Source organism: Muntiacus reevesi, chromosome 7 (assembly GCF_963930625.1).
Source record: "Muntiacus reevesi chromosome 7, mMunRee1.1, whole genome shotgun sequence".
In the NCBI taxonomy this organism is placed as follows: domain Eukaryota; kingdom Metazoa; phylum Chordata; class Mammalia; order Artiodactyla; family Cervidae; genus Muntiacus; species Muntiacus reevesi.
In genome coordinates this window covers 81,531,163-81,550,863 of record NC_089255.1, presented here as the reverse complement: position 1 = coordinate 81,550,863, position 19,701 = coordinate 81,531,163, and the positions used below count along the sequence as shown (strand labels likewise).

The 19,701-nt window shown below is 37.1% G+C and overlaps 1 protein-coding gene across 9 annotated transcripts in view; it reads left to right on the top strand.

Annotated features, from left to right (window-relative positions):
- NUMB (NUMB endocytic adaptor protein) overlaps nt 1–19,701 on the top strand; it is a 154,033-nt gene that overhangs the window by 29,498 nt on the left and 104,834 nt on the right. For all 9 annotated transcript variants that reach the window (XM_065940263.1, XM_065940268.1, XM_065940267.1 and 6 more), the window contains exon 2: nt 15,596–15,727. The gene's annotated coding sequence lies outside the window, so the exon portion shown is untranslated. The remainder of the gene's footprint in view (nt 1–15,595; nt 15,728–19,701) is intronic.

Below are 19,701 nucleotides of genomic sequence, written 5' to 3'. Positions count from 1 at the left end.
AGGGACGTTTCTTTAGCATTTGTTGTAAAGCTGGTTTGGTGGTGCTGAATTCTCTTAACTTTGTTTGTCTGGAAAGCTTTTGATTTTTCCATCAAATCTAAAGGAGAGTCTTGCTGGGTAGAGTATTCTTGGTTTTAAGTTCTTCCCTTTCATCACTTTAAATATATCATGCCATTCCCTTCTGGCTTGTAGAGTTTCTGTTGAGAAATCAACTGATAGCCTGATGGGAGTTCCCTTGTATGTTATTTGTCATTTTTTCCCTGTTGCTTTAAATATTTTATCTCTGTCTTTAATTTTTGTCAGTTTGATTACTGTGTGTCTCGGTGTGTTCCTCCTGGGGTTTATCCTGCCTGGGACTCTCTGTGCTTCCTGGACTTGGTTGACTATTTCCTTTCCCATGTTAAGGAAGTTTTCAGCTGTTAATCTCCAAATATTTTCTCAGGTCCTTTCTCTCTCTTTTCTCCTTCCAGGACCCCTATACTGCAAATGGTGTGTTTAATGTTGTCCCAGAGGTCTCTTAGGCTGTCTTCATTTCTTTTCATTCTTTTTCCTATATTCTGATCTGTGACAGTAATTTCCACCATTCTGTCTTCCAGGTTATTTATCTGTTCTTCTGCCTCAGTTATTCTGCTATGGATTCTTTCTAGTTTATTATTCATCTCTGTCTGTCTGTTCTTTAGTTCTTGTAGGTCTTTGGTAAACATTTCGTGCATCTTCTCAATCTTTACCTCCATTCTTTTCCCAAGATTCTGGATCATCTTCACTATCATTATTCTGAATTCTTTTTCTGGAAGGTTGCCTGTCTCCATTTAGTTTTTTTTCTGAGATTTTGTCATATCCCTTCATCTGGGACATAACTTTCTGCTTTTTCATCATGATTAACTTTCTGAAATAGGATTTTTGTGTTAGCTGCTGTGAGACTGTGCTTCTTCTTGATCTTCTGTCTGCCTTCTGATGGCTGAGGCTAAGAGGCTTGTGTAAGGTTCTTGATGGGAGGGACTGGCTATGGGAAAAACTGGGTCTTGCTTTGGTGGGCAGGGCCTTGTTCAGTAAAGCTTTAATTCAATTATCTGCTGATGGCTGGGGTTGTACTCCCTCCCTGGTAGTTGTTTGGCCTGAGGGGACCCAGCCCTGAGGTCTGAGGGCTCTATGTCAGGGTTAATGGTGAACTCCAGGAGGGTTTATGCCAGGGAGAGCTTCCAGTGCCTGTGTCCCTGTGGTGAGCCCCTGCCAACCCACACCTCCACAGGTGACCCTCCATAACTTGCAGGTAGTTTTGGATCCATCTCCTGTGGGGTCACTGCTCCTCTCCTTTGGGTATTGGTGCGTGCTAAATTTTGTTTGTGCCCTCCAAGACTGAAGTCTCTTTCTCCCAGTCCTCTGGAAGTCCTTTAATCAAATCCTGTAGGCCCTCAAGGCCAGATTGCCTGGGAATTCCTCGTCCGTTTGTCAGATCCCCAGACAGGGAAGCCTAACATGGGGTACAGACCTTCACAGCAGTGTGGGAACTTCTTTTTTAATACTGTCCAGGCTGTGGTCACCCACCTGGTTGATACGGGATTTTATTTTACTGTGGATGTGCCCCTCCTACCATCTCGCTGCGGCTTCTTCTTTCTTTGGATGTGGGTTATCTGTTTTTTTGATGGGTTTCAGTGTCCTCCGGTCAGTGGTTGTTCAACAGCTAGGTGCAATCTTGGTGCTATCGCAGGATGAGATTCCTCTGCCTTTTCTAAACCCAGCTTGTACATCTGGAAGTTCTCAGTTCACGTACTCCTGAAGGCTGTCTTGAAGGATTTTGAGCATAACCTTTTGGAGAAGGAAATGGCAACCCACTCCAGTATTCTTGCCTGGAGAATCCCAAGGACAGAGGAGCCTGGTGGGCTACAGTCCACAGGGTCGCAAAGAGTCGGACACGACTGAGCGACTTAACTAACTTTTGCTAGCATGTGAAATGAGTGCAGTTGTATGGTAGTTTCAGCATTCTTTGGCATTGCCCTTCTTTGGGATTGGAATGAAAACTGACTTGAGTTTTCCAAATTTGCTGACATACTGAGTGCAGCACTTTAACAGCATCATCTTTAAGGATGTTAAATATCAACTGGAATTCCATCACCTCTGCTAGCTTTGTTTGTAGTAATCCTTCCTAAGGCCCACTTCAGGTCACACTCCAGGATGTCAGCTCTAGGTTAGTGACCACACCGTTGTGGCTAAATTCTTAGAATGATACCTAGCATAAAGTCAGTTCTCTATATATGGCAGCTGTTGTATTTTCAATGAGTCCTAGAATTTCTTATTGTTTTCTGTGTTAAAATAGTATGGATAGATAAATAGGTGTATATGCTTGTGCATGCTAAATCACTTCAGTCGTGTCTGACTCTCTGTGACCCTATGGACTGCACCCTGCTAGGCTGCTCTATCCATGGGATTCTCCATACAGGAATACTGGAGTGGGTTGCTGTGCCTTCCTCAAATAAATGTCTACTTGTGTGTGTGTGTATTTATATACATGTGCACTATATATATCCACACTATTTAGATAGATGTCTATTTATAGTGTGCATATATGTATTGTATGTGTGTGGATATATTTGTGTATCTATGTAGTGACCCCAAAACACTAGTTAGTCTTTATTTGAAATTTTAGCAAATGTGTCTGGGGGTTATGGCATGTATGGAGGCTTTGAGATGGGACATTTTTTGTTGTTGTTTTCATTTTTTCTTTATTAATATTACTATTATTTTTTTTTTTACAAACCCTTGTGTCGAGGTGGGTGGAACATTTAAATTGAATTTCAATCTATGTCCTGGCAACCTTTAATTGGAAAATTTTCAGGAGAAATTGGAATTTTTTTTCAATATTGTAAAGTGCTGAGGTGCTTTATTCTTTGTGGTATTCCAGTAATTGATAATTCCTTTAAGCTGTATTGCATGTACTTTACATTAGCTACTAATAAAATCAGTGCAGTTTGTGTGGATATCATAAGAAATTATGGACATTATAATGGAGTGGATTTTAAGTCAGGAAAATGGAATGTTGAAAGTATACATGAGGGGCTCCTGGGTGTCTCAATGGTGAGAAGTCCACCTGCCGATGCAAGAGAGATGGATTGTGGGAAGATCTCTCATGCCACAGCTGTTGAGCCTGTTCTCTAGAGCCCTGGAGCCGCAACTAGTGAGCCTACATGCCACAGCTGCTTGAAGCTTGTGCGCCCTGGAACCCATGCTCTGCAACAAGGGCAGCCACCGCAGCGAGAAGTCCTCGCGCCACAACTACAGAGCAGCCCCCCTTGCCGCCGCTAGAGAAAAGCCCGCACAGCGACAAAGACCCAGCACAGCCAAAAATTAGTTAAATAAATACATAGTTTTAAAGGGTACATGAGTGGGGAGAAAAGGTGGTTTTGGCTTCAACAACCATAGTTATGCTGAGGTAAAAATCTTCTTTGGGAAAGAGGCACAAAAAAGAGGAATAAAGTATTAGACAAACTTCCAGTTTGTGTTTTAGTTTTCACATGCTTGTGTATTGTAACCCCTAAAGACTTCACTTTAGTCTGTTAAAGTTTACCTATTAATTCAGAAGCGTAAATTAAAATTTTTTCTTTTAAAATAGAAATGTCAAAAAATAAATAAAATAGAAATGTCAACTATTCTTGGATGTTGGCTTTGAATTAGTGGAGGGATGAGTCTGATAGCTTATCATCTACTACTGTTTTTAAGGGGATCCTGAATCGATTATTCTACCGTTTAGAGAGATTACTCTTGGTAATAAATGATCTTACTTTATTTCTTTGACTGAAATAATAAGACCCACAACTTCCTTTTTCCTCTTACCTCAAGCCCTGAGTATGCCTTTGCTTTTATTTTTGTCTTATATTGTAAACTGCTGTGTTTGTCTAGGTGTTTGGAACCATGAAGGTGTATTATCAAGTAAGAAGTAAGAAGTAAGCATAATGCCATTTAGAGTTTTAAAGTTAATCTACCAGTCATGAATAATAAGAACTAATTCAATATGTCATCCCATCAGGTAGTCATTTTCAGGTGAACTTTAGATGTTCAGAGAGTACTTATCCGTCCATCTAATGACTACATTCATGCTACTTTGCTTAAGTTGATAAGATTTTAATGGTTATGCATTTCTCCCCAAACTGAAAGGTTTTTTAAAAATACTTTGTTAACTCTTTAATTGTCAGAGTCTGTGGTGGGATTCTTAATTTAAGTAGAGGATTCATTACGATTCTGATCCAGAATCTTTCTGATATGAGGAAATAATTAGACACTATTTATCATGATAATTGTTAAAATTTTACTTTTTTATTATTTTTCTTCTTTTTTTAATATGAGATGAGACTTTTAGCATTTTAAATTTATTGAGAAATAACTGATATGTGTAGTATAAGTACAACTGTTTGTCATCTATCAAAATAGATGGACGCTTTATATTGAGCCTTTGCCGTTGACATTTTTGTTGTACTGACTGGCAAATTTCCTTTGATCTGTATTGCCCTTTATTGGGCCTTTGTGAAGCAAATAGAGTTTGAGGGAAGATCACAGTATTTGAAATCAGAGGATTTAAAGTCCTCTGTCAATTTATTTGCTCCGTGACTTCCACCTGTTGAGATTATTCTTTTCAAATTACTTGTAAAGAAAACAATGATATCTGTCTCATAGCATTGTTGTCAATATTAAAATTAAATAAAATACTTTGTGACCTATATCATAACTCTTAAGGGTGTTACAGGGTGTTTTTCAGTTGTGACGTTTGTTGTATTTTAGCAAAATAGCAGTGCTACGTGCTTAGTCACTCAGTCGTGTCTGACTCTTTGCGACCCCATGGACTGTAGCCTGCCAGGCTCCTCTGTCCATGGGGATTCTCCAGGCAAAAAGACTGGACTGGGTTGCCATTCCCTCCTCCAGGGGATCTTCCCAATCCAGGGATTGAACTCATTACTGTCTGCGCCACCAGGGAAGCCCAAAATAGCAATACTGTCCTTAAGGATTTCCATTGTATGGGTGGCATACCAACTTTTGATTTGATGTATCAGTTTTATTTAGGGTGAATATCCCTTGGTTTTTGTCTGCCTTTATATTTTCCCTGATGGTAAATTTCTTCACTGTGTGAGGATTCTTTCTTTGCCAAAGTTAGAAATTGGTTAGACTTTATCATTACATTCAGCTTCATGATGTCATGAAAAATAAGGCCTGTCTAGAGTCTAAACTGGGACCCAGCCTTTCTCGAAGTCACTGGTTCTCAGTGGGGTCAGAACCTGCTCGTGTTGTGCTTGGGTCTTTGAGGGTGCAGTTGGCTGCCACAGTGATTAAGGTGGGGTGGGTACAGCATTGGCATTCGGTGAGCGGGAGTCACGAATGCCGTACATCCCACAAGACACGAGGCAGTTCTGCATGGATTTTGAACATTTCCCCAGACTTTCTTGTGGGTGAAAAACCTGTTTGTAGTCCTCTGATTCTAATTTGGTTTTACATTTAAACACAAGGTGGTTTTTTGCCTGGCTTTATAGATACTGAATTTTCCAGGAATGTAACTACTGAGTAAAAGGAGGGCAAATTGTACTTTGTTTTGTTCAGAAACAAGAGTTGTTAACTGTTCTGGAAAATCTTATTACCAGTGGCATTGCCACTTATGGTATTTGTTTTCCCAACACAGATCATTTGTGCCAGTCTTCATTTATAACTGTCATGTTCATGGTATTTCTGTGTGTGGGAGCAAGTGTCTATTTCCTTATTAATATGAATTCTAGGTGGTTATATTGGCATATTTATGTATTAGAATATTTTAAAAATTACTTTTTCTCCTCTTATTTTATATTAATTTTTCAAAACCAAAGATAGGTAAGTTACCTACTTGCATTACATTTCAGATTTATGCTTTCAAAATGAAAATCTTGTTTTAGTGGAGTTTCAGGATGGAACCTGTATTTAATGGAAGCCTATGTGCCCTTTCCAGGGTGAGAGAAGAGGTCCATGTTGGTTTTCATTATTTTTTTTTTTTTGGTTTTCATTATTGATGTCTGTTCTTCTCTTTCCATTTCTTCCTTTCCCTTTCCTTTTCTGTTTTCCTTTCCCCTTATGATCTACTTGATATATAGATAAGAATATGGTGCTGTGTTTGTAAGTAGTAAAGCATATAATAAAATCAATACCTGTGAACCCACCACTCAAGAGAGAAAGAACATTACCAGTGCTGTTGGTATATTTCTCTTTGATTTCCATCTACCTGTCTTTCCACCAGGGATGAAACTATTGAGGATTTTGTTTTGGATATATTTATCTATCATTCCCTTCCTTTTCCTTTAATTTTACCACATTTGTATATATTTCAAAAATTTTTCATTTCGTTTTATTTTTTAACTCTAAAAATGGAACCATGCTATATGTATATTCTTGTTTGCTTTGGCTAGTCAACTTTATGTTTTTAAAGATTCATTCTTATGGATATGTGTAATTGTGGTTAATTTTCTTAGATGTGTGTATGAATTGTATGATTGTTACCACAGTGTATCTCTTCTTCTCAAAACGGACATTTGTATTTTTTTCTTCCGTTTTGTTGGTATTACAGACCTATTCCTACTTATGTCTTCAGGTACAAGTATTTCTCTACAACAGTGAATTTTAAGCATTTTTGATGGTGATCAACCCGTGCCCACCTCTACCCACTATTCAGTTCAGTTCAGTCGCTCAGTCGTGTCCGACTCTTTGCAACTCCATGAATCGCAGCACGCCAGGCCTCCCTGTCCATCACCAACTACCGGAGTTCACCCAAACTCACGTCCATTGAGTCAGTGATGCCATCCAACCATCTCATCCTCTGTCATTCCCTTCTCCTCCTGCCCTCAATTTTTCCCAGCATCAGGGTCTTTTCACTTGAGTCAGCTTTTCGTATCAGGTGGCCAGAGTATTGGAGTTTCAGCTTCAACATCAGTCCTTCCAATGAACACCCAGACTGATCTCCTTTAGGATGGACTGGTTGGATCTCCTTGCAGTCCAAGGGACTCTCAAGAGTCTTCTCCAACACTACAGTTCAAAAGCATCAATTCTTCTGCATTCAGTTTTCTTTATAGTCCAACTCTCACATCCATACATGACTACTGGAAAAACCATAGCCTTGACTAGATGGACCTTTGTTGACAAAATAATGTCTCTGCTTTTTAATATGCTGTTTCGGTTAGTCATAACTTTACTTCCAAGGAGTAAGCGTCTTTTAATTTCATGGCTGCAGTCACCATCAGCAGTGATCTGGGAGCCTGAAAAAATAAAGTGTGCCACTGTTTCGCCATCTATTTGCCATGAGGTGATCCACTGGCTATTACACAGACAGAAAAATGAGAATCAGTATTCACCCATATTACATGTGATGCATTCCTGTTTTTCTCTCTTTTTCTCTTTTCTCTTTATGTGCTGACTGTGCCCTAAATGACTTCACAGTTCATTTTCACAGTTCAGGGTCTTTGACTTGGTTTCCTTTGGAGAACAGGTGTGTTGATCTGGTTTTCCTTTACTTATAGAGTGTTTCAGGGATAGCATTTCATGAGGTAAGAGTGCAGCTGGCTAAGCAGGAGGACTGTTCCACACCTGGAAACATCTGACTCTTGAGCTCTGTAAAGTTTCAGCTAGCACTAAATTTGGATTTAGCCCTTAAGTACCTGCTACTCCTTGATGAAATGAATTCCTTAGGTATGCCTTAACTAAATATTTTGAGTTATCCCAGTGTTACACCATTCTCTGAGATGCAAGGAGCCGGGTTGCTTCTGGCTTTCTGTTCTTGATATTTACTGTGATGTCAGGCTTGGCTCCCCCTATTTTTTATCTTAACCATAAACTGTATATTCTTTAAGGCTCAAATCTTAGTAGTTGATTCTTCAGTTTTCTGGTGGCTTGCTAGTGCACATTCAGATACTTCACGTATTTCCTCTTTCTTGAAGTTTTCATTCTGCTTGCAGACTAAATAGTTAGAATTTTTTTCGCTGAAGAGGAAAAGAGTTAATTTATTGGAATTTATTTGACTTTAATCTTAAGTAATTGTAAAGTTAAGCAGAGAACTACGTTTTAACTCTGATTCAGTGTTTATAGTTATTTAGAATTATTAGAATTTTAACTTACAGAGCTATGCTTTGAATCTCAGAGGGAGAATATTTGCACTTGGTACTGTTCTTGATGACTCTTAACAGGAATAACTAAGGTACTGTTATGTGTATATACATATATATAGTTTTAGCTAGCACTAAAACTGTGTATGTATATAGTTTTAAATCTTGTTTTTATGACTGTAGGACTCAAAAATAATAGGCATTGTATTCATTCCAGTCTAGAAGTTGTGTATGGTTTGCATTATTGTTTTTTGTAGCAAAATATATGTAACATAAAATTTACTGTTTTAACCATTTTTAAGTGTACAGTTCAGTGGCATTCAGTATAGTGACATGGTTGTGCACCTATCCGCACCATGCATCTCCAGAACTTGAACTTTCCAAAATGAAGCTGTGTATCTATTCAAGGTTAACTTTCTATGCTGCTGCTCCCTCAGCCCATAGCAACCTCCATTCTGCTCTCTGTCTCTAGGAATATGACTACTCTTGAGTATCTACTGGCCACCTGGATTGTTTCCATTTTTTGACTGTTGTAACTAATGCTACTAGAATATTGGTGTACAAATATCTGTATGAGTCCTGCTTTCAGTTCTTTTAGGTATACACTCAGTAATGGAATTGCTGGATTGCATGGTAATTCTGTGCTTAATTTTTTTGGGGGAATGGACATACTGGTTTTCTTTTGCATCTGTATTATAGATATATTTTTAATAAATAATTACAGGTCTGTTTCTATAATTTTTAAGTGGCTGCATAGGGTTCCAGACTATGGATATCTCTTGGTTTATTTGTAGATGTTTCTATCGTTAACAATTCTTGCTATAATAAACACTATTATGGTTCATTTATTCATCAGATATTTACTGAACACCTGTATATGCTCGGCATGTGTAATGGCTCTTTTGTATAGACATATTTGCACACATCCATTTACTTAGGATAAACTTTTTAGAAGTGAGACTGTTGGGTCAAAGGATGGGCATATTTTGAAATGTGATTATTTTCCTGAAAGTTTTTATACTTATAAACTATTTAAAAATATAGTCCAAATAATGAATAGGAATGTCAGATGCCCCATGCTTTATGAAACACTGGGTATTATCGATCTTTTTAGTATTTGTTAATCTGAGATGAGAGTAATTTGCATCTCTTTGGTCACTACTAGTGAAGTTGAACGTCTTGTGCTTACAGTTTTGTTTCCTCTTTTGTCAGTTGTGTATTCATGTATTTCTGCTCCTATCTCTTTCTTATTAACTGGTTAGAACTCCTTATATACTAAGGATATTAAATATTTTATATATATTTTTTATATTATAGTTATTTTCCCCAAATAGTCATTTTTGTCTCTTATTTTTTCTTCATAATCTCTTTCGCAGTGTAGCTGCTTTACTTTTTATAGCCAGTTTTATTGGTCCTTTACAATTTCTGTTTGGTCTCTTTTTTCTGATGGTCTTGGCCGACCCTGATTTAATTCTGTGTGTGTGTGTGTGTGTGTGTATAAGGGAGTGATTTGTAGAAAAACTTTCTTAGAAATAGAAATCTCTGCATGAACTGATCTGTTTTGAATTAAATCTGACATTGGGAAAATACCTTTATTCTTTTGTTCCTATTCTTGATTTCAACTTGAGCTTTGTAAGGATTGAAAGAACTTAATCATACCATGTAGTCTTTAATTTTTATATACAGATTCTTTCCAGCATTGTGTACATTTTAAACTCCCAGTGCACAACTCTTCTGGACATTTGAGTTTGCTAACTACCTGGATGTTAGTGGAGGATGTATATGTAGAGCAAGTATTACAGTCATTTGACCTAGAATATAATAATGAAAAGTGAAAATATAATAATGGAGAGTGGAAAAGTTGGCTTAAAACTCAACATTCACAAAACTAAGATCATGGCATCTGGTTCCATCACTTCATGGCGAATGGAAGGGGAAAAAGTAGAATCAGTGACAGATTTTTCTCTGCCATGAAATAGAAGATGCTTACTTCTCGGAGGAAAAGCAATGACAAACCTAGATAGCATATTAAAAAGCAAAGACAATTACTCAGCCGTTAAAAAGAATACATTTGAATCAGTTCTAATGAGATGGATGAAACTGGAGCCCATTATACAGAGTGAAGTAGGCCAGAAAGATAAACACCAATACAGTATACTAACACATATATATGGAATTTAGAAAGATGGTAATGATAACCCTATATTGCAAGACAGAAAAAGAGACACAGATGTATAGAACAGTCATTTGGAGTCTATGGGAGAAGGCGAGGGTGGGATGATCTGAGAGAATAGCATTGAAGCATGTATATATCAAGTGTGAAACAGATCGCCAGTCCAGGTTGGATGCATGAGACAAGTGCTTAGGGCTGGTGCACTGGAAAGACCCAGAGGGATGGGATGGGGAGGGAGGTGGGCGGGGAACACATGTAAATCCATGGCTGATTCATCTCAATGCATGGCAAAAACAACTACAATGCTGTAATTAGCCTCCAACTAATAAAAATATTTGTTGCTTAAAAAAAAAATAAAGCAAAGACATCACTTTGCTGACAAAGGTCTGTATAGTCAAAGCCATGGCTTTTCCAGTAGTCATGTATGAATGTGAGAGTTGGAGCATAAAAAAGGTGAGTGCTGAAGAATTGATGCTTTCAAATTGGTGCTAAAGAAGACTTGAGAGTCCCTTGGACTGCAAGAAGATCAAACCAGTCAGTCCTAAAGGAAATCAACCCTGAATATTCATTGGAAAGACTTAGCCTAAAGCTGAAGCTCTAATACTTTGACCACCTGATGGGAAGAGCAAACTCGTTGGAAAAGACCCTGATACTGGGAAATATTGAAGGCAAAAGGAGAAGAGGGCGGCAGAAGATGAGATGGTTAGATAGCATCACCAGCTCAATGGACATGAACTTGAGCAAACTCCAGGTGATAGTGGAGGACAGGGATGTCTAGCTTGCTGCAGTCCATGAGGTCACAAAGAGGTGGCCACAACTTAGCCACTGAACGACAACAAATAAGAATGAAATAAAATCATACTTATAATGATTTGATGAAAATGTTGAGCCTTATGAACTTAATCGTGAACCTGCCTTGTGACCTTGATCAAATCCTTTAAAGTGGTATAGTTTTCATTTTGTAAATTTAGGTGGTTTCTTATTTTAGCTTTCTTTGCCTTAGAGTTTTGCTTATAGCAAATGCAAGAGCCAAAGAGTTAAGAGTTCGAGGACTTTAGGGAACATCTGCCGTCTAATTTGTTCTCTCTACAAGTATTTGCTTGGCACTGTTTTGGTTTGAGGATACAGTGAAGTCCCTGGCTTCATGGAGTTTACAGTCTTTTATGAAACGAAGGTTATAAAGAACTCTGTGATCTTATTTAAAGAGTCCTCATTTCATTTTGGTGCGTTTTAATATGCTTAAAAGAAAAAGGATTTGGTCCCTTTTATGCCAGATAGGAAATGAGGAACTGTAAAGCAAGAGGAAAAAACCCTAAAAGGGTGAACAAGGACAGTGCCTCTCAAATTTTTCTGTGTGTATGAATCACATGAGGATCTTGTTAAATTTCAGATTCTGAACCAATAGGTCCAACGTCGGGCCTGGGATTTTGCATTTCTAACCAACTTCTGGATGCTGCTTGTGGTACCAGTCTATGAACCACAGTTTGAGTAGCAAGGAATTAGTATTTTGTTAAGAGAAAAGAATAGCCTGTTAACCTTTTTGAGAGGAGGGATTTGGGGCCATGCAGCATAGGCTTGGAGTTCTGAGCAACACATCACTCAGAACTTGACCTTGGTGAAATGAAATTATAAGAGCTATTAATTTCATATGTAAAGAGGGAGTATTAAGGAGGTAGTCAACATCTGATTTTTTTTTGGATGGCATCTAGAACTAAGGCTGGATGAAGTCTTAAAGGGTCTAAAACCTTTGAAAAGATACTAGGAGGTGAAAGACAGGATCTTCAGGTATGATAAAAATGACTAGTCAGATAAAATTTATGAGTAAAGTATTAATAGCTAGGAGGACTTAGTTTGTAATTGGGAGGATTTTCTCTCCTCTTTATACTTAATCTAACTGGCATAGTGATTCTAGTTTTAAAAAAAAGTAAGTGCTGGTGGTTGTTTTTAAATATATATATGTATTTTTTCCTATAGGCACATTCTGTGTGGAAAGTATGTGAAATTTCTTTGTTACAGGTCTGAATAAAGCTTAAGTGTGCTAAAGTTGTCCTTTTCTGATCTGTTCCTCTGGTGTTAGCTACTTGGAGCATAAATAACCTAGGAGTTCATTTATCTTCATAGAATTAGCAGAAGACTTTTAATCTTGGAAGTGGTATAAAATGCCCAGTGGATATCAAACATTTAACCATAGGAAAAAATTTGGCAAGCCAAATCTTTGAACCAGCAGGCTTTTATTTAGTTCTGTGAATTCATAATGATAGTGTTTCCAATTATGTTTTTTACATTTTGCCCCCCATTCTTGTACTATTTTAGAAGTAATATATATTCATATATCCTCTTTAATAAGCACCTAATTTGTTACAGACTGTTGGGAAAGTACTGCTAACACCCATAATTTATTATGGCGCCTGTCATTGGAATATTGGTTTCCTTTGAAAATAGGTATAATATGGTAAGGAGACTTAGTTACTTTTTGTTATATAGGCAGAAAGATGTGAAATGTAATCATGGATTACACTGAGATAAATCTCAATATTCCTTTAATTGTATTAGTTCATTATGATTAAATGAACTACATGTAATGTGTTTTTACTAGTTATGTATCCAGTCGATTTTATTTAAATCGACTGTATTTAAATCGACATATTTAAAAAGCATTTGCTGCACCTATTGTTATTTTGGTATTTAGTTCTTTTTTAACTTAATTGTTAAAACCGAAAGTAAAACATTAAAGCATTATAGTCTGTTCTAGAATCAGGCCAAGGAAAAAATGAAGTAAAACACATTGTATGCTAAAAATATATTTTGCAGCTTACATCTGAAATTGTTTTGTTAGAGCATCTATTAGAAATGAATTTCAACTCTCCTTATTCTGTAGGTTTTTTATAATGTAATTATCTGAAAGTGGGTGTCCATATAAAATAAGTTTCTAGTGTCTTCCAGTTTTTAACTCTGTTTAACTTTAGAACCATGTAAGCCTTTCCTATATATTCTGAAAGCTCAATGTAGTAATACCTGGAAATGTAATTGAAATATAAAATAAATGAAAAAGTAAAGTAAATGAGAAAGAAATTACAGATAAGCTTAACATTGAAATAGTTAAATTTAAAAGAATAAAAAAATGTGTCTTGTTAATTTACACTATTGCACTGGTGTGTGGGGGTTTTGAGGGCAGGAACTGTGCTATATATTTGTTTTGTTTTTTTTAAGAGTCATTAGAGCAAATGTTCCTACTTCTGGTAAAATATGTTTTGTTTTTTCTTTATTTAGTTAAAGAAAAATATAAAAGAGTAGTCTGGGATCATGCAGCCTGTTTTTGTTTTTTTTTTTTTTAAATATCAACCATCCTGCTTAGTAGTTTTGTGATGTTGAAAGTAACTTCTCTATGCCTCAGTTTTTCTAGTTATAAAATTATAATATTAATAGTCAATTTCATAAGCATTGTTATCGGGATTAAGTGAGATAATTAATCCATGGAAAATGTTTTGAAGAGTTTTTGGCAAATAAGTACTCTCAAGAATATTTTTTAAATAAAGAAGAATATTAATTGCTGCTAGTCTTTTTATTCAGGAACACCACTATTGGCATTATTAATGGTGAATTTATTTGCTTTTCAAAACAGGCATACATATCCAGGTTCCAGTATCATAGGTTTGGGTGATTAATATATACACTTAAAATTAGTTTTGAATAAAAACCTTAAGAATTTTTACTTTCAAGCTACTGTAACTTTAATTCCTATGGGGAAAAAAAGAGAGAAGTCATTCATTTAATAAGTCATTTTTTCCTTATAAACTATTTGATACCTGTTCTTTACAAGGCATTGTACTATGTGCTAGAAATACAAAATGGAGCAAACTTGGTTGTGTCCTTCCGTTGTTTATAGGCTAGTAGAGAAAGGTACCACTGAATGTAAATCAGTATTGAAATAATCCCTTTTGTGCCAGATCATTAATACACGATACATTTTTATTTTGCCTTCTGGAAGGTATATAAGCCAAACTTTCGGGTGGATTGACTCTTTGCCCTTAACATCTTATCTATTTACCATAACTCAGTGGTAGCTGTTATCATTCCTGTTTTGCAAATATGGAAATTGAGGATCAAAGAGGTAAATTCTCACACAACTACAAAGGTCAGTCCAAAATCCTGCTTATTTAAAAATGCATTCATTCTGCTAGTCTACTTCCTATGTATATGTCATAGGTGCAAAACCTCTATTTGAAGACTTAACTCACTAAATTGTATCTGAAGTTTATGTGTTGATTTCCCTGTTACATTGGGAGATTTTTTTTGAGCAGAGATTAGTCTGAAATATTTCTAGGGCTCCTCAGCCACTAGTAGAGTACTTGCCATATATTAGGTACATAATATTAGTTGAGTAATAAATGAATATTTAGAATGTTAGAAGTAAAAGGAATTTTAGATTCATGTACATAATATTAGACACTAGAATTTCTAAAAATTTTAGATCATTTACATAGGGCTGTAACTTTAGATTTTTACTCTCTAGGGTATTTAAAACACAACTAGGACTGTCTATCACATCATCTTATAAAATAAGCCATTTTAACACCAAAATAGTAGGAAAGACGGTTTCATAATAAGCAGTTTGGTAACTTTAAACCCATATTTTGTCATGGCTGTCACCTATTCAAGAAATGCAGCCCTCCTGTTAAAGGTAATGTATCTCAGAGAAGTATTTTAAGTTCTTACTACAAGGCAGAATGGTCACTGAATTTAAAATCCAGGTCTTCTGACTCTCAGCCCCCAATTTTGATCTATCCGCTCAATCTTCATCACATGATGAGATTCAGTTCAGTTCAGTTTATTTACTCAGTCATGTCCGACTCTTTGCGACCCCATGGACTGCAGCGTCCCAGGCTTCCCTATCCATCACCAACTCCTGGAGCTTGCTCAAACTCATGTCCATCAAGTCGGTGATGCCATTGAACCATCTCATCCTCTGTCACCCCCTTCTCCTCCTGCCTTCAGTCTTTCCCAGCATCAGGGTCTTTTCCAGTGAGTCAGTTCTTTGCATCAGGTGGCCAAAGTATTGAAGCTTCAGCTTCAGCATTAGTCCTTCCAATGAATATTCAGGACTGGCACGTACAATTTATGTCTTCACTAAAATTCTATAATTGTTAAGAAGTAGAGCTGGATTAAATCCATATTACCCAAATTCATTTTAGTGAAACCTGTGCATTCACTTCTCTGTGATCTTACCCTCCTCTAACAGCCCCTGTTCAGTTGTAGAGATGGAATTATAAATGATTTTAAAAAGGCATCTATATTTAACATTTTCTTTCTTTGAAAATTTCAGATTTGGGGCTTAAGCAACTTCTTCCAAGGAAGAAGGCCAGTCCAGCTGCTGTTACAACCCAAGATCTTGATCCACATCCATAGATTGGAATATTGGTGGGTCAGCCATCCTCAGATACCTCACTCAGGACAGGTAAGTGAAAGAGAAATCAGGATAAGAAAAGTAGGATGAATGTTAATAGTCTTCCTTCCTATTTCTTATTAGATGCAAACAGTTGACTGCCTTTAAGAATTTAACCCTTTAAGCTGGTTAAAAACAAAGCATCTGGAATCTTAGGTGGTTGGGGCAAAAGATTCTCTTGTAAAGTATGTGTCAGATGTTAACAGTGGTGAAACTTAGGATAATTAAAGCTCTTTTCTTTCTCGTTTTGTACATTTTCCAGGTTGTATTTATAAACTTGTGTTATTTATTTATTGTTGCATAACAAACCACTCAAAACTTAGTGGTTTTAGACCTGTCAGTCATTTATTTTGCTTGTGTATCTGTAATTTGGGTAAGGCTCGCTTGGCGGGGACAGCTTGTCTGTTAACAAGAGGAGTGAGGTGGGGTTGCTGGCGGAAAGGGGGTAGCTCATTCCCTGGGATCTGTAATCGTTTGAAGGCTTGCTCACTCTTGTGTCTGATAGTTAATGCTGGCTGTTGGTAGGGACCTGGGTTGTAGGCCAGAACACCTATATATGACCTGTTTTTGACTTTTTGGTTTCCTCACAGCATGTTGGCTGGGTTCCAAGAGAGAGCATCCCAAAAGAGCAAGGTGAAGTTGTATGGCATATATGACTTAGTTTTTGGAAGTCACATACTGTTACTTTGCTCTCTTCTAATGGTTGAAGTAGTCATGAAGGTCTCCTCAGGTTCAGAGGAGTAGCTGGACATAGAACCCTACCACTTGAAGGGAAGAGTATCAGCGTAAGATGATAAGAGCATATGGCATGGAATCTGCCATTGTAAGATAAAGAATATAAACATGGGTGTAATAAATGAAAAAGATGAATATTTGCAGGAAATTATGGTGTATGAGTCCAATAAGAATTTTGTGTTCTCTTTTTGTTTACTGAAATATACTGAAAATAAGATGCCTAAACAGGAAGAAGTAAAATCAGTTTTGAGTTTTATTTCATACCGACAAAGCAGCATGCTGCTGTACTCAAAAGTAGAGACAAAACTTTATAAACAAGATGAAAAATAAGATTTGTAGTTCAGGTTTTTTTGTTTCTAGAAAATGCTAGTCATTTTTGTTCAAATCTACTCGGGTGTTTTATTTTCTTGTTTATTTTAATAATTTGAGAATTATTTGGGAAACTGGTTTCTAATATAGTAGATATGAAATGTTTAACAAAAGTATTTAAAATTTTTGGCAAGGAAGTGATTGTCATAGCATAGAATTGGCCATATTAATCTTTTTTCTTTTTTTGGCCTCATGTGACATATGGGATCTTAGTTCCTTGACCAAGGCTTGAACCCTTGCCCTTTTCTTTGAAAATATGGAGGCTCAACCACTGGACTGCCTTGGAAGTCCACATATTAATCATTTTTTCACTGTACAGTTCAGTGGTAATAAATATGTTCACACTTTTGTGCCACCAATCTCCTAAATCTTGCAGAACTCTAAATCTTGCAGAATTGAAATTCTACCCAATAAACACCTCCCTATTCCCCTCTACCTTTAGCCCCTGGCAACCAACATTCTATATTCTGTGTATAAATTTGATCACTCTAGGTACTTCATGTAAATGGGATTATATACTATTTATCTTACTGGCTTATTTCACTTAGCGTGGTGTCTTTGAGGATCACACATGCTGTAGCATGTATCAGAGTTTCTTTCATTTTAAGGCTGACTAACATTCCGTTGTTTGTGTATAGCACATTGTATTTATCCATTCGTCCTTTATTGGACACTCGGGTTGCCTCCACCTTTTGGCTATTGTGAGTAGTGCTGCTATGAGTATTGGTGTGCGAATATCTCTCTGAGCCCATGCTTTCAGGTCTTTTGTGTGTATACCCAAAAGCAGAATTGCGGTACTTTGTTTAAATTTTGAGGAGCTGCCATACTGCTTCCATGGTTGCTGCACCATTTTACATTCTCACTAACAATGCAGAAAGGTTCCAGTTTCTCCACATCCTCACCAATTCTTATTTGTTTTTCAGTAAAGGTCTTTCTAATGGGTATGAGCTGGTATCTCATTGTGGCTTTGATTTGTATTTTTCTAATGATTAGTGATATTGAGCCATCTGAGCATCTTTCCATGTGCTCGTTGGCTTTTATACAAATATAGTTTCTTTGGAGAATATCTGTTCAAGTCCTTCACCTATTTTCTAATCAAGTTGTTTGGTTTTTTGTTGTTGTTGAATTGTTGGAGCTCTAGATGTAACTGCTTATCACATACAAGATGTGCATTCTCACTATCACTGTCTTGCATTTAGGTCTCAGTGGTGTCTTTCAGCTGTCAGATAGGCCCCAACCAGCCTTTTTTCTTCCAGCTTTGTTCTCTAGCCTGTTAGGAACTTTGCGTGGCTATCTGCGTTAGTTTTTACATCACAGTAGATGTTTACCTTAGTTTACTGTGCTCTGCAGATACTGCATTTTTTACAAATTTAAGGTTTGTGGCAACCCTGCATGGAACAAGTCTGTTTATGTCATTTTTCCAACAGCATTTGCTCACCTCATGTCCCTGTGTCACATTTTGGTAATTCTCACAATATTTTAGACATTTTCATTTTCATTATATTTGTTATGATGTTCTGTGATCAGTGATCTTTGGTCTTACTGTTGCAAAAGATTATGACTCTGAAAGCTCAGATGGTGGTTAACATTAGTCTTAAATTAAGGTATGTACATTGTTTTCTTAGACATAATGCTATTGTACACTCTAAATATTTAGACTACAGTGTAAGCATAACTTTTCCCCAGTTTTATTGAGATATCATTTAAGTGCTGTGCTGTGCTTAGTCGCTCGGTCATGTCCGACTCTTTGCGACCCCAAGGACTGTAGCCCACTAGGCTCCTCTGTCCTTGGGGATTTTCCAGGCAAGAATACTGGAGTCGGTTGCCATGCACTCCTCTAGGGGATCCTCCCAGCCCAGGGATCGAACCCAGGTCTCCTGCCTTGCAGGCGGATTCTTCACTATCTGAGCCACCAGGAAGTACAGCAGTGTATAAGTTTAAGGTATACAGCATAATGATTTGACTCATATATATCATGAAGTGATTATCACAGTAAGTTTGTTCAGTCACTAAGTCATATCTGACTCTTTGCAATCCATGAACTGCAGCACACCAGGCTTCCCTGTCCTTCACTATCTCCTGGAGTTGCTCAAACTCATTTCCATTGAGTCAGTGATGCCATCTGACCATTTCATCCTCTGCCCCCTTCTCCTCTCAGTGAAACTTATCTGTTGCCTCATAGTATAACAAAAGGAAACACTGCAGCCCTCCAGGCTCCTCTTCCATTCTCCAGGCAAGAATACTGGGGTGTGTTGCCATGCCCTTCTCCAGGGGATCTTCCCAGCCCAGGGTTTGAACCCAGGTCTCCGGCTTTGCAGGTGGATTCTTAACCAACTGAAACACCAGGGAAACCCATAGTAAAACAAAATTAAAAGGAAAAAAATTTTCCTTGTCCTTGTGATGAGAACTCTTAAGATTTACTTTCTTAACTCATTTATAACACACAGCAGTATTCATTATATTTACCATATTGTACATTATATCCCTAGTACATACTTATAACTGGAAGTTTGTACCTTTTGATTGCCTTCATGTAGTTCTCCCCTTCTCCACTCCCCTTCCTCTGGTAACCACAAATCTTTTTTTCTATAAATTTTGTTTTTGATGTGTAATTGACCTACAGTCTCCAAAATTCAGTTTTAGAATATCTTCATTACCATCCCCCCATAAAATTCCTTGTGCCCGTTTGCAATAAATTCTTGTACCTATGTCCAGCCTCAGGTAGTCAGTAATCTACTTTGTGTTTTAAAAATTTGCTTTTTCTGGAGATTTCATGTAGTTGGAATCATACAGTATGTGGTCTCGTGTCTGGCCTTTTTCACTTGGCTTAATTTTTTTTTTAAGATTTTTTTTTAATGTGGACCATTTTTAAAGTCTTTATT